The sequence below is a fragment of the Fundulus heteroclitus genome, chromosome 22 (assembly GCF_011125445.2).
Source record: "Fundulus heteroclitus isolate FHET01 chromosome 22, MU-UCD_Fhet_4.1, whole genome shotgun sequence".
Classification (NCBI taxonomy): Eukaryota; Metazoa; Chordata; class Actinopteri; order Cyprinodontiformes; family Fundulidae; genus Fundulus; species Fundulus heteroclitus.
Window position 1 is genome coordinate 29,458,108 of NC_046382.1, and position 16,812 is coordinate 29,474,919.

The 16,812-nt window shown below is 38.8% G+C and overlaps 1 protein-coding gene across 1 annotated transcript in view; it reads right to left on the reverse strand.

Moving 5' to 3' along the window:
• LOC105927275 (protein bicaudal C homolog 1) overlaps positions 1-16,812 on the reverse strand; it is a 90,371-nt gene that overhangs the window by 57,106 nt on the left and 16,453 nt on the right. The window lies entirely within an intron of this gene.

Consider the following 16,812-nt stretch of genomic DNA (forward strand, 5'->3'; position numbering starts at 1 on the left):
TTTGGCACAGTTAACGGCATCGCTGATTGGCAGGAATGGGATAAAATGTTCCAAGTAATTTTCTATAATCCCAAAGATGGGATAGAGCTTCCATGTCACAAATTGATGGATACAAGTCCTATAGCGTTTTACAATAGCCACAAATTGAGTCTTTCAAACCACATTAGGCTTATTCTGTGCTGTTGGTTTTTCACAGCATGAAATCGTTACTGTCGTTTTGAAAACTACAACTTGAAAGAACCTCAAAAGCTGAAAACCTGCTCAAAAAACCTACCTCTAAACAAAATGAGCAATTTGGAAAGCTGGTGGTGGTTTACAGTCAGTGTGGACAGCACTCCAAACAGAAGCAAGTCAGGTCTGAAGTCGCTCCAACACATCTGCAAGTCTTTCAAACTGTTTCAGCGCTGTTGATCTAAAATCCATATCTGCTATTTAGGGCAAATTCTTATGCTACTCTGTCATTTGGGAATACATCGAGGGTCTAAATGACGCTGCCAGGATGAGTTTACAAGATGGATTTGAAGCAGTCTGGGTAATCTTGGCAGCAGCTGGACAGTCAGATGGATTATGGAGTTTGGTCATAGATGCTGACCTCAGTGAAACAACCTGAATGATGTTATTAATAGAAGAGAAAAAGAATGGAGCTACACTAAACTAAAAATTCCCAGAGGAGGTCAATTCTCTGGGTGGAGCATAACACAGCAGCTCTAAAAGTAACAAGATGATTCATAGAACAGGTGATGGAAATCCATTTAGGTAAAACTACTTTGTAACGCTGGTCTGAAAACAGTTCTGTGGACGTGTGCACAAGAATTGATGTTTAGGACTTCTAATCTAATCCATTCAAACAACTAAAACTCAATGATCAGTTTCTTCTTTGTGCAGAGATTAAAGCCAGATTGTCTACATCATGAGCCATTTGTACTGAAGCAGACTTTAAAGTAAACACCTGTCCAGATGACAGTTTATGAAGACTGTGAGTCTGGATTGGCTCAACAGGTGAGTCAGTTTCGGGTCAAATATGTGTATATCAAACCCTCACAAACCCACCGACGGGAAGCTATTTCTGGCTGCTCCGTGACATTTAGATTGAAACCAAACACAAAAAAAAACTCTTTTTCAGGAAGCAGATGGATAACACACTGAATGCAGAGTGGTTAGCTGAAAACAGGTTTCATAAAACACAGATATACGTGATATATCTCCAGTTATCAGTTGATATTGCAAATACATCACAGTTCATTTACAGCAAAATCCTTTTTTTTTTTGTCAAAACGTAGCCTGTTAGCTTACTTACACCTTTGTCACTGTAAGATGAATTTTGGTGTATCTAAAAAGACATTTAACCGTGTGTAAACGTGAAGAAATTAAGCAAATTCTGTGCAAAATCAAGCCTTTCCACACCTATACAGTATGTAACTATTGATGATGCACCCTTGTTTTTTATAGTATGTGTGTATCAGGATGAAGGGTGGAAAATTCACAATTTCCTACTGCATCATGACGGGGTATTTTACTTTTGGTGTAAGGTCAGCATCTCATCCTTCCCCTTGCCAAAGTTGACTGACTCGATTCATCTCTTTACAACAGCTTTATTTAAACAAACACTGAAAGAAAATGTTACTGGGTAAGAGGGACTCATATGAACTACAAACACAGCTGTTCTGCTCGTAAGAAATAAAGAGCATATTGAGAGCATAACATTGCAAAACACAGAAAATGTTCTTCTTTCTCTGGTAAAGAGATTAAATATACCATATTGCACCTTCATAAATAATTCTGTGCTATACCGGGGTTCAAAATACTGTGTTTAGCGATTCAATAGTTGTTTTTTTATTTTTTTGGAATGTCTATATTATTATTCCACGCAGGTAAAAATGGTTTCTCACTGAGATAGGACACAGCAGATCATGTTTATATTTGAATCACATTGTATGCTTTTGTAACATTAACAAATCAAAACTGTAACAGATGGGGAAATATTGTGGATGAAGCAGCACTGAATTCCTTTTTAGATGCTTTAAGAGCTTCTGAATATTGTTTAAACTTACAGTGGCTTCCGAGAGTGCTCAATCAGATGAAACATGAGTTTAAAAAAAAAAAGTCTATGGTGTAGACTGACTATACAATGTTTAACTTTAAATATTTTTGGTCAATCAAAGTACAAATTAATTGAAAGCGTACGCACAAAAGAAAACACGTCTTATATCTGGTGTTATGATAGGCCCAAAGCCTAAACTCCAGACTTAAAGCAGAGCATTAATTATTATCTCCAAGTTTTCAAAAAGATAAAACAGTCTAGCACAGCAGAAAAAAAATATTCTTTGCTCAAATGAAGATGTCAAACTAAACGTCTCCATCAGAGGAGTTTGAACAAGAAAAGATTCAGGGTGGGATGTGAGGATGCAGAATCCTCACAAACTTTCTTGCACAGATTGTCCACCCAGATGTACTAATAGTTGTGCCACCAATCGGAATCGCACAAATTTCCTTTCATCACCTTTGACCGGTGATCGCTTGTCACATACCGAACAGTATTGGGTTTTTTATTGCTTTTTTTCATTTCAGTGTTCAAAACACTTTAAATTTTTAGTCTCCCCTTTGGTTTGAGTTTCAGAAAAATCACATGAAGGTTAGGGACATACAATGCTGTGTAAAAGTATTTTCCTTCTGCTATTGCATAAATGAAAATATTATTTCCCATTAAATCTAGTATAAACCTTAAGACATTCCCAATAACTACATTGTATACACAGTCAAACGTGGTTGTGGTAGGGAGATGGCCTTTTGGTACTTAAAGGATAATACACCCCAAATTGATATGTTTTCTTTGATAACAAACTGTACACATGGATGTCTTATAGTACTGGCTACATGTCCCAGTCATTATTGTGACATTTTCCTACATATTTAGTGAAATCCTGCTTTTGTGTGTAAAACCGTCTGTGTGGCGCTCTCGTCATGCTGAATGACGGTACTGCAATTTAAGTTTGCATCAGTATTGGCTCAAAAGATATTGTGACGTCACCCAGAAAAACCGACGTCAGTAGCTCGGCTGCTGTGGAATATAAGAACGGCTTCGACTTGTACAAACTATCCGTAGAGAGTTGGAGCTGGAGTAGTGAGCTTTACTGTCTTTCTATTGACTTTTAGGTTACCAATTTATTAGCTTAGCATTGTGTTTGTTTATTTAGCATATATTTACCTTGTTCTAGTAGCCCAGACCACGCCCAACCCTCACCTTCCCTGGTTCACCGGACACTGCCTTCTTTAAGCACAATTTTCAAACATGAGACGTGGGCAGAGTAAGGCTCTGCTATGGGGTGAGTTCCCCTTTAAAGACTAGCTAAGTTATTTTCATTGAGGTCCCAGAGACAAAGTAGAATACAGTTTGGAAATCTTACACAAAAAACACAGATAGTGCCATGGATGCCAAAGTGCCAGCCATCTCTCTTTCTAATATAACATTGTTTTGAAAGAAACACTGGCAAATAGCTACAATAATTGAGATGCCTGAAAATTACAGAAATAGTTTATAACATGCTTTCAGCTATTTAACATTAGTATGCCAAACACTCACCACCTTATAATCCTTGAAATGGCTATCTGTCAATTGTAATCTGAAAACAAAATCCATTTTAGCACAACAGGTCTGTGACCCCGTAACTGGCAGAAGCAACATTTTAATAAGAGAACTATTTGGTATGGTAATTTATTTTCTGTGAAAGGAGGTTGGACAGCAAATGTGTTGGGGCTGGAGGTACTATTTTTACACATAAAGTGAAATCGGCACAATGAAAACAAGTGTAACTTTTGTCTACATATTTCTCTGTGCAAAGTGTGTGGAGCTCTGGAGGGTAGACTTAACCATGGCACTATTCAAACACGAGCTAACAAACGTGCAAGCAAGTCATTTTGCAGGTATAAATTGCTGTTTGGTATGTGCTAAACAGTACAGGAGCACCACAGGGATCTGTGCTGGCACCGTTTCTGTCCAACCTCTACACCACAGACCTCTCCATCTGCTACCCAGGTTGCCACCTTCAGAAGTTCTCTTTGATTTTGTCATCAAAGATCATCACAGATTAGGATGGGTCAGTACAGACTGTGGATCCAGAGCTTTGCAAACCGGTGCCAGTAGAGCATTTCAATTTAAGTACAGGGACAACAAACGAGCTGGGGGTGGACTTTTGCAGGCGCAGATCAATCAATAGGTTTTACTGTTTGAATCTATTATGACCTAATGGAGCAGTCTACATTATGGGTACTGCGTTATTCAATGCACTCTCTCTCCCACTTTTTCTCGTATCGTTTCCCTACAGACACACAGGCTGCTCCTGAGTTTATTGACTATTGTACCCAATTTGGCGCCAGGTCCAAACCAGAAACTCATGTTGCCTCTGTGGCTTTGTTGTTGATTGGTAGATAACCGGTCTCAGCTTTTGGCCAAACCGTGGTAGCTAAGCTAGTTAGCCGCTAACTAGCTTAGCCTACTAGCCACCATGGAGCTTAGACGCACGAATGCATATTTCTGTCACTGTTGTTTCTCATTTTGCCTCATGTTATCATCTGATCCCGAAGCTGTGAATATTCTTGATTGTGCAGTTTTTTTAATTACTCCTTAAGGGTTTATCCCCAGATCACTGTGAATTTATTATCTCTGCTCAATTGTCCATAGTTGTTTAGGTTCATAATTTATCATTTCTCAATCTGTTAATCAGTTACCAACTGATCAACTTTGCACTTTATTCTGGCATTATTTCATTCTTTGAGTAGTTTAGTCAATAGTGTGTACGTAGGTGGAGAGTTAATAAGCTCGTGTTGATTGTAAAGATTAACTGTTTAGTCAAAATATTCTCACATAAATGAAGAACTTTTTTTTTCTTCATTTTTTTTACATGTCCTGTCTGGCAGTGTTGCTGTCTTAACACCAAAAAGAGCCCAACGGATTTTACTGCTTTTGTTATAGTGCTCCGCTTGATACTCAACTTCAACTTCATTGGACATTATTTTGGGATTATTTCAAATTCAACGGACACAGAAATTGATTGCTAAAAGAGTAAGAAAGGAAGAGAGAAAGGCGAGGCAAAACGTTAAAAGGGAGAGAAGGTGACAAAAATACAGTCGAGGAAAAAGAGAGTACAAGATAACATCCTCAGAGACTGCCTCTAAACTGGCAGAAAGAGATAGAAAGAACTACAGAACAAACAGTCAAAAAGTATCAAGGTATCATCACAGCCATGGGCCCAGAGACCCGATGCCTAAGGTCACCCCGCCCCCTAACAGAGCCACGAAAAATATGGACCTTACCAAGCTCCGCCCACAACTGACCTAACTGACCTAAAATTCTGAAGTCTCACAAACAAAGCCTTGCGGCGCATTCATTCTACGGAAGTTTCTATGTAAACATGGCGGTTTCCACTTGGACTGATTCTTTGCGGAGTATTCCTGACTCGATTAGTGCGTCATTTCTGCCTGATTTCGAAAAAATATCATCGACAACAATGGACAGAGGAATTAACAAGTTCATGTCATCATTTTTGGACGAGTTAAGGGTATTTGAGCCACGCGAAGCCTCCAAAGTTGTGCAGGTCACAGCAAAATGCTATCGGTCGATGAGGAAAACGGCAGACCCTCACTCCCTCAGCATTAATATAGATGTGGACAAGATAACTGATGCCTATTGTTCTTGCAAGGCTGGGTAAGTTGTGCATTCATCGTTTTGTCTGTTACTTTTGAAATCAGTGCCTACTTGCACTTTCCGATGCTCTTTTTCGTGCGCGCCTAGCTTTATGCACTCGCGCTCCGTCTGCTGGTGTCGGATAAGGATGGGACGCTGTTGGCCCATCCCTGCCGACAAAATGCTAATAAATAAATAAATAATAAGCAATAAGTATTATTGCTTTGCTTTAAGTATTAAAGCAAATTTATAATACTTACACCAGCACACACTCCCTTGTTCTTATTGATCCTACGAAGGTTGAGCTGCTCGTGTGGTCGCGCACAAGCTTTGATCCAAGCCCGGCATTCTGCACCTGATTTTGGAAATCTGTGAATTTTCCCACCACAAATACGATCAGGATATCTGACATCACCAGTACAGATACCCCACTGGCAATGGAGAACCATTATTTTTTTATTATTTTTCGATTATCAACTCGAAAACTTTATGCCGGTATGCTAGTACAGCGGTAGTATAGCACTACATTAGCTTGTGTTTGTGAGACTTCTTCGAACGTTGTAGCCACTCTATGACGTAGAATGGGCAGCAGCCAATGAAAAGCGGCCCCTCTGGTAAGGTCCATTATAGGGAGTCCAGGGCCCACGAAGCAGCCACCTGGAGTGATACAGCACACATCCGAGCCCCCAGCCCTGGACGGCGTTTGTGCTTACTTTGTGCAAAGTGATTACTGTCTGAAAGCCCGTCCTCATAGCCGTTTTTGGTAAACTGTCTGATAATACAGCTGCATCAAACCAGAGTTATCTCATCTGTGCTTTAGATGTGGCATTTAATGGGGTTCATTCCTACACAGTACGTGGAGTTGCAAAAAGGTCAACACAGTCTGGGATGACTTTTCCAACATTATTTTGAAACTGCTAGGGTTATAATTTTCATTACATCTGACAGTATGTTTACTCACTGTACAGACTGGGGAACGTGATTAAGAAAAGAATTCAACAGAAATTCCTGGAATTGGTCCATGTGTTGTTAGAAAGTGTATAGCCATTACGAGAAAGTCTGGCTCACAACTCCCTATTTCTAGATGGATCTCAGAGATAAACAGCTGTGGTCTATCAAAAAAAAAAAAAAAAAGAAAGTAAAATCAACCACACTCTTAGAAGTGATTATAAAACTTTTGTCAAGATTTGGCAGCCTTGCTTGACCTATATAGACCCAATACCAATGCCTCTATTGGATTCTGCATAGTCATACAAAAAGGTTGTTAAGAACCATAAACTTATGGTTGTGTCGGGTTTTGTTTGTTTTCTCCCAGGTGGGTCAGGAAGGGGTAGCAGTAAAGTACTTTAAATAAGGTATTTCAACAGTACCATAAAATAATACCATAAAACTTTGTCTTATTTTCAAAAACTATTAGTTAAACATATAAAAACATAAATCAAAATCAGAGGAGTGCCCAGCTGCCCCTAACAAGCTCAACTTTCAGCTGAACTTCCCAGTCGCCAAAGCTTATGTAGGTAGGCTGTCTTACACATGTGACTGAAAAAAAAAAGATATAAATAGAAACAAAGAAAAAAACAGAATTATTTCATTTTTTTTTGCAAATATGTTTTTCTGCATTGTGGAAAAAAAATCTGCAAAAATCCATAGCCCATGCCTTTCTGCTTAGAGAAGAACCATGAACCTTTTTACTTTGATTGGACCTAAGCTAAAGAGCATATATTTATTTTTCAGCTGTGCTCTACATAAAAATATATATTTAGCTTCTGTTTCCCTTTAAAGGTTACCTGAGTTCAGTGCACTCTTCTCCATTCCAGCAAAAACATCCCACTAGTCAGCCCAGATTTGCATGTTGTAATCAGTTATGTCATCAGATCCATTTTCAAAAATATGCAGTTAATAACAACAGCTATTTTCATTTAATGGCAATTTGTGGAAAAGGTAATGGCATATGAAGGTAATCAGATCCACACCCTTGAATTGTAACTTCTTGAATGAACCTTATGTGCAGGAAACAAAAGGCGATGGACATTAGAAGGGAAAGCACTCGGAGCTCGTCGTTGCCAGATGAAACAGCAGCGTCTGGGATTCATTATTCTTCGGAAAGACAAAGGTTCTGGGAGATTCCGCTGTTTTGACAGTAGAGGAATGTAAACAGCGCTTATTTATACGGTTATGACTTCAATGCACACACACACAATAGTCTGCAAACAATGGAGACAGAAACCCAAATGATTAAAATCCCGAGGCAATTTTGGCAGCAGCGTTTTCATCATTACATAGTTTGAGTAGGAAACTACTGAGGTTTGGTGGATGGCCGAGAGGGAGCACAAGTTCAGGAAGTTACAGCAACTCCAAATGGCACACATGTAAGCCATTATACGTTGAGTTTTGACATGCTGTACAGTAAAATTTATTCTGAAGTAGTAAAAAAAACATATGGGCAAATGCATGACCAATGTCTGTTCCCCTGTGGTGGGGACTTCTGGGTTTTGATCTTAAGTAAAGTAGTTCTGTCTCAGCAAGGAATTCACCTATGCAAATTGTGTGTGTGCATCCTCTTTAGTCAACATTAGATGTTGCGCTTCTTTGTACAAATACCCTCATGTTATACAGTAAGTAAATATAAGCCTAAATTCAAAGCAACAATTTGATTCTCTGCTGTTGCCCATGGTGTGCAAGCTAAAGAGGAAATTGTGCATTTCTAATCTGTGCACTTTTCTTTGACTCGTTTAAGAAAATGCTTTACCTAAAAAAAATTGGAGTCCTTCCATCTAAGGAGTTTTCAGCCATTTGCAGGATAACAACTGGAGACGCAATCTGCTTAATTCAAGTCAAGTGGTGCTAAGGCCCGAGAGATTACTGTTAGGACAGAGTAGGCTGCATGGGATTGTAAAGGCTATTAAACTCTTGGCTATTTAACCAAAGCGGTACTAAAGCACTAAAATTCAGGAGGTTGTCTTTACAATGACTAGAAACATACTAAGATACTGATGGCTGTCTGGACATGGACCATTTCACAATTGATCATTAATAATGATGGACAAAAAATTACAACCTTTGATTAAGGTGAAGAAACAACATGAGAATAATAATAAAGATAGGCTTTAAAATTCAAATAAGACAGACAGTACATGTTACCTGTCAGGGAATACCTTACTCACCGTTTTATGTCGCTCTCAGACATCGACGCATTAAAAATAAACAGACAACACTCAACGCTTATAATACGCTGGGGGAAACCCTGTTGTGCCAGTTCAGACGTGACAAAAACGGCATAAATTCGGGACGTAACGGACTGCGTTACCCATGATGCAACGTGGTCAAAATGGCCACCAACTCATGTGGTCAAAATGGCCACCAACTCCCATCACGCAACACGGCAAAATGGCTGCCGATCAAGATAAGGTTGCTATGGTGATGGCTATAAAACCCGATCACACACGACAATCTACCTTCCCTGGCTTTAGCCAACCCGAGAAGACACACACAGCTGTTTCCGTTGGGGTAATCCCACGCCACGTGTTCGAGTTTCTCGCTGGACCGAGATTTTTCGACGCAACGGTTATTCCCTGCTTTGCATAACAGGAGGTCGACTAAAATAAGTACTTTTAAATTCCCTCTGATCAAAAGACTGAGAGACGCCGTATCTCCCAGTGATCGAAGAGGACCCCGCTTTGTCTGGCCAACAAAGCGACTGTGAACCCGGAGGAAGAAACGAAGCAGCTTCTTCCCCGTCCCGCTGCAGCCTGCGGACAACTGCGCTCGTCAAGACGCGTCCAGAAAGCCGCACACTCGGAGCGCTCCGGACCAGCCCCGAGGCATCTCAAAGTAACGGGGTTTTCCCCCTTTCATTTCTGTCTCACCAACAGGGTGTTTAGAAGTGCCTGGGCAGGCGTTAGAACTTTGTAGGTGTTGGTTAATGCTTTTATTCCACGACGAAGTTGGAATTATTTTGCTGAACATTTTCTTTGTATGTGCATGCATTTTACAATTGATTTGCTGTGTTGATTTGTGATCCATCAAGAACCCCGCCGTGGGTTACTGCTTCATTTCTTTCCATCTTCTTCCCTGCTTTCCCCCCCTCTCTCTTTTCGCTTCTTCTTATCAGTTAATCTCTTTGTCCGAGCTCGATTCGCGGGTTTGTTTAAACTCCCAGTTAGCTGCGCCCTCTCGAAGCGAGGCATTATCCCATCAGCGTAAGCGTGGTTACGTCATTAGGACCTCCCCTCATACGTCATCGTAGCAGCCATCTTGGGAGGGTGACGTTTATCTGAACTGTAGGGAGCTTAGCTGAACTAGCTTTTGGTAAGACATCAAAGCGTCCAGTGAGATTCCCAAAGCTGTTCTGTCTGTCAATGCTGATACGTGAAATGCCGGTGTTTTGAGGGCGGTGTTAAACAACTGTGAGTTAAGATCTGCTAACCGCTCATTTTAATCCATTGTTTATTTTTTGTTTTGTTCTTTTATTTCCACATATATATTTTGCATGTTTTAGTTTAGTAGTGAGTAAGAATTCCAAAGTTGTTGAATCAGAGAATTACTGTAACAGGGAATTGCGTTTGGTTCAATAAAACCAACGACTGCGGAATAGACATTGTTTTGTGTTCAGTCCAATTCACAGTTACATGGTTATTCAGAAATCAGAGCTAACCTCCTTTGGAGTTAACATCTGATATTAATACAGAGACAATATCATTGGATGGTGATAAGGAATAAGGATTTAAACTCTAATTGCAGTTACATTGGGGTTCTCACAGCCTGCTGGATAAACCTCGTCAGTTAACAGTCCGACCTGATCATTTATTCCAGCATAAATGAGTTTATCCAGCAAATTAACTAATGCATTAGTGGTATAAATACTTATAAGCTTATAGCTAACATCACCACCATTTGAACTATATTTGTTATAGCGGAATTTTGAGTTGAATGATTTATTATTTAAATTATAATACCAAATTATAATTAATAATAATAATAAGCATATTCAACCAGCTTATGGCATAACAACCCTTAGGAATACACTCTACTGAATCCTTATTTATGCACACCATCCACTCCCGGTTGACATAAGTATTTACAATCATATTTGGGATCAAAATTTTTGAGCATCCATCATTAGAAATATTTTGAAACAGTGGTCTTTAATATCAAAAAGCAAAGAGAAGTACAAAGGCACCAAGTTAATTATTAAAACACAAAACTGCTTCTCAAAGAACATCTGCACAATCGATCCTGAGGTTATTCAAAAGAAAGCGCTGTAAGCCACCACTTATGATTCCATCAGCTAACATTTCATAACAAATGACAACTTTGATTAAGATAAGATCCACAAAAATATTTCCTAAAGTGAAACATAGTAATACAAAAACTAGACTCAAGAACCACACCTGGCTTAAACCTAAGGAGATTGATGATTGTCATATTTTCACAACAGCTATCAAGTAGCCCACCCTTTTGAGAATAACAGCTCATAAACCTGTTTAATCAGGCAAAGCAAAACACATATAACTTACATACCAGCCATAAATCTGTCCAAATGAATATCCAAGCAGATCGAACAACCGTTACACCCATTACTTCTTTAAACCTTCAACTTCTGAACCTAAAATGGCAAACCCAATAAAGAAAGGGCTTCATAATACTTGTTTGAAAATATACGCATTTTCACATGATGACATCCATACTTACATCCCACCAGTGTTGCAAAATACAGTTTTTACAATGTAATTTGCGTATTTGTTCATACATTTGTGACCCAGGCTGTAGGAATAGGAAGCTTTTGCCAAGATAAATAAGTGATTAAAAACAGTAATTAAATGTGTTTGGAGCAACAAATGACTTTTATGACATTATGTATTAATTTTAATACGTTGCCTCAATCCACACTATATTAAACAAATTGTACCAAAAAGACAGTTATCAGAGGAACACAGAGTGAACGAGGTGAACAAGTGATTGAAGCTGTGTGTGAATCAAATTCAGGGAATTATTTTAGTGCAACAGTTTCAAAGACAAAATAGACTACCTTAAGAACTATATTTACGTCATATTTATTACCCGCTTTGTAATCCAGGGAGGGCTCACCAGCACTGTTGTGCATGCATGATTCATTTGGAAATGGAGTGGTGTGGGTCTCCTCTCTTCTCCTCTAACTCCATTAATGCGGTATTTCAGAACGAGGCAGCAGCAGCTGTGATGTGCCTGTGAGACAGTGCTGAGGGAAGTAGGAATGGCTTCTCGCTGCTGACTCAAGACAGTGACTCCAGAATGACTGGTGCCTTACGTAAAATTACGCCATTAGCTAAGAAAAAGCTGCTAGACTTGATGATAGTCCGTTTTTGAAAGAAAGTTGCTGAATATAGCAACAAAGACGCTAAATGGGCAACACCGGACTCTCGTCTCTAGTTTTCCTTCCCTCCTGAGAGCAGTGCGGCACAGTAGTCACTAGCCAGCTTTGCAGCCACACATTAAGAGGCAGGTGCTGTTGGTTTTTTAAAATAAGATAGATTTTAAGATTTCTTGATATTTAAATAAATTTCAACTCTGACTAAGGTTAGTATAAGTATGCAAATATAGACTATACATTATATATTGGTGATCTATTCTACATTTACAACTGCGGTTACGCAGCGCACACAGAGCAGCTAGCAATGAGCAAACTCAGAGCAACAGGGACCGAGCCAAGTTTGCTGTTTGGAAACTTTTCAAACTTGACACGCCAACAAGTCCGACTGCAACATGCAGTACCTGTAATGCATAAGTTGTGAGGGGGCTGATAGGGTTGGTAAATTTGACACCATGTACTTAAATAAGCACCTCCAAAAGCAGTGTGCTAAACAACATGCAGATCTTTTTATTAACAATGTTTATTTCAAGTCTGATATCTTCACTCATATGGCAAGGTATACGGTTTATTCATTCAACAGTTGTATCGGAATAACTCACTATTTGCACTAGCTATACAACTAGTAGTTAGTTATAATCTACTTCCAATGCCTCTGATGGTTTTCCTCTTGGCTTTTCTGCACATGCCTTCCTTCTTGCTTTCTGATTTGTTAACATAATTGTCAAAAATGACTGAGAGGAAAACAGCAGTTTTCTAATCATCTAAGATGACAAAGGTTGGCCCACTGTCTCTCCTTCCACCTCTTTGTTACTTACATTAATATCAATCAGAGGCAGTCTAGCCAATGAGAATCACTCAAACAGTCAAAAGCATTCAGGTTTGTGTCTTATTTATACAGACAATAATCTGGAGATTTAAATTGGTATTTTTACAGCTGTGATATCACTACCCTCAAAGTTTAGATTTCACATGGATTATTTTTGACATAATTCTTGGCATCTACCTCTGTTTCAATTTTCTTTACTATCCTAAAAGTAGAAGACATAAATACTAAATACCTGTGAGTGAATACATTATACTAAGACATTAGCATCCGACTGATTAATTGACAGATCGAGGGATACTTTGTTCATCAGACTTGTGATAAATAAAATATATCTGTGTTGAACCAGTGTTTGCTTCGGGCTTATTGCAAACATACTGTATATCTCAAACAGTAAGTAAACCATTCAGCAACTGGAGAAAAAAATATTTCCTTCTTAACTACACTGTGTTAGTAATATATGAAGTACATCTGACAACAGAACAACCTAGTTGCAGTTTCTTGATGACTTTACCAGAACACACTGATGCTGCATCAAACAAAATACAACCAAACACGCTATAAGTATAAAGACCCTCAATTACAGGCAATGATATACAGGCACCTGTATATCATTGGCAGAAATGTATTATTGTGCAAGTGTTTTTTTGCAGTACACAACAATGATATGATGATGATAATAATCTGGTGGTGATATATTGTGCAGGCACTTTACATTAGCTTTTGCACATAAAGAACTGCTACCAGTGAGTTCCTGACTTCAACTCTTCACCCACTGCATATACTTCAATGGGTCATGCAACTTTAGAGGCCTTATAAAAGACTCCATGTTTAGCTTGAAAATTCTAGCATGTTTCTTTACAACACTGACGTAAATGCAATGCGTTTCAACTTCATGCAACATTTTGAAGTAGAAGAGGTCCACACATGGCTTGCATCATATCCAGAAACCCCACAATGGGACCTGAAGATGCTAACCCAGTTAATTTTAAGTATTTTTTTTAATAGACAATAATAAAAATGGGGGCAGAGGCCTGTCCAATGCAGTCTCAACAGCCCAGCCATGTCCTAAAGAAACGGAGAATGACTTCTTAGCGGATCTGTTATCAGACAGTTCTAAAAGTGGAGCACATATTGCCTGATCCTCTCTCACAGAATGTACCCGAACATAAACTATATCAGGATATTACAGATGGGCTTGCATCCACACCTAGAGGAGCGCTGTCAGAATCCAATCTCATCTTCTTCAAATATCACACAACTGAAGTGCTGAATCCAATCCAGGAGCTTTTTCTACCCTTTTTAGACACTGAAGCTCATATAGATACGTTTTCTGCAGAAAACTGTTAAAACATCTGAAGACCAAGAAGATCATCACCAGGGTTTTTCAATAAATTACACTACATGTATTGGGGTAAATACACGCATCACATACGCTCTCAGTTACAACTGAGATGCTGGTCAATGCCGTGTATTAGTCTTATTATATCATGACTAAATTTCCGCACACAGTGGAATTGGGGCAAATCTGATGTTTCCGTATAATGAAAATATATGTTCCAGTAGCGTGCCATATGTGAGTTTGAGCATTTTCCAGCGAAATCGGTAATAAAATTCCTGTAAAACTGGCAGGTGAGCCAATGTACAAATGTAACACGAAACCAGAGGATTTCCTGTGAGTGAGTTATTGTAGGGGTCTGAGCAGTGTGCTATCTTCCACATGCTTCTTGACATTGTAGATTTTGATCGATAAATGTGATATTAATAAAACACAATGCCAGGTCCATTTCTGGGTGCCTTACAGGCAGACACTTCCACAACCTACTTCTGGCACTACGTTCAGCCTTTTTTATGCTATTAAAAGACCAGTGTGTCATCCCCCCGTAAATTACAGATGTGGAAAACATCTGAACCTAATTGTCTGCATGTTTTCTTGAATATTTTCAATGTTCATGAAATGAAAAAAATAAACAATCCAACCGATAGCATTTGACCTGGCTGCGTTTCCACCTAAAAGGCTGCTCTCATTCATCCAGACTACAAGTCTTCCTTTGCTAACAGAATGTTTCTACAAGTGTATGACCTTGTAGCTGATGGATAGCTGGCAGTAACGGGATTGAAAACTAAATGAAAACAGATAATTCTGGATCCATGTGAGCTGTTCTGGGATACTTTATTTATGTTGGCACCTTCACAACAGATTCCAGCACCTGAGACACTTTTCAGCTGTTTCTACATGGGAACAGGACTATCTTTTCACCCATTCATGACAGATGCCGCTAAAGGAGTAACAGCTGTCTGGTTTTAACAATCTGTCAAATCAGTGCTGCCAGAGAAGCTTTCTAAGATTTCAACATAGACATTTTGTCTTTCAAAGAAAACTGGAAGGTTATTACTCTTTTTAGGCCAAAACCCCCACAAAACAAACAAACCACAACAATAATAACAATGTGCTAATTAATCTATTTTGCTGATGACTATTAGTTGTTACAATAAGTGGCTGCTTTTTGTCTTACATTACTTATTGTAACTTGTAAGTCTAAAAGTTGGTTTGGGGCTTTTTACGTTTGAGCAAGAGATTCCATTTCTCACACAAGATTTACTGTCCATTTACTGTGTATCCCAACTCTTCCCCCCTTTTTAAAGATAGAGTTAAGGTTTTTAGCTCACCCTATATCCATTTTAATATACAAGTGTTTTAAAATTATTAAAATCCAACACTGAGAGTGCAATAGTATATGGTTTAGCACGCACCACTCTGCTCTGCCCGCGTGTGAGCGTTTCATGAGCAGTTTTTGAGAAGAAATTAAAAGGTTTATATCCAAGGAAGTCCAGAAAAACAGAAGAGTGACAACATTAATATTAAGGACAACTATGAACAGAGTAGGTCAAACTGAAATACAATTTTATTATTTACAAATTATGAAGCACATTTCAGATTTCTATACACAGACGTGCTATATCAAGTGACTGAAAACGTAGCATGCTTCTTGGTGCCAGGTGGGCTGCTCCGAGTATTTCAAAAACTGCCGATCTGTTTGGGTTTTTTCACCCTACCATATTGAGGGTTTAATTAAAAAAAAAACAGCGAGTAGCAGTAGTAGTGTGTACGAAAACGCTTCTTGACATCAGAGGTCACAGGAGAATGAGCCGAACAGTTTGGGAAGACAGAAAGCCAACATTAGCTTAAATAATCTTGATGCAGATGGGCTGCAGAAGGGGAAGACCCCACCAGGTGCAACTCCTGTCAGCAATAAACAGCAAACTGAGCCTAAAGTTAACCAAAGTTGGGCAAAAAAAGATTGCAAAAATATTGCTTAATCTGATAAGTATTGATTTTAGCTGCAACATTCAAATTTTCGGCAGTCAGAATTTGGCTTAAACTACCTGAATGCAGGGATACATCCTGGCTTTTATCAGCAGTGCAAGCAGGTGGTGGTCAAATGGTATAGGGAAGGCAAGGCAAATTTATTTGTATAGCACATTTCAGTACAAAGACAATGCAAGTGCTTTACATGATTAAAATATAAGAAAATAAAACAGAATAAAAGCAAGTTGGAATAAAATGTAAAAACAAAACATGGAAAAATAGAAACTAAAAGGAAACATTAAAAACAGTTGGACTACAAAGTTGAACTAATGATGTTTCAGTAAAACAGTTAACTAGAACAGTTGAAGGCAATCCTAAACAAATGTGTTTTTAATCTTGATTTAAAGGAACTCGGGCTTTACTCATTCTTATAGTTTTCTAGATAAGTGGAGCATAGAAACTAAATGCTGCTTCTCCGTGTTTGGTTCTGGTTCTAGGTATGCAGAGCAGGCTGGAGCCAGAAGACCTGAGTGGTCTGGATGGTTGATACACCGATAACAAGTCTGTGATGTATTTAGGAGCTAAGCCATTTAGGGATTTATAGACTAACAGAAGGATTTTAAAGTCTATTCTCTGAGATACAGGGAGCC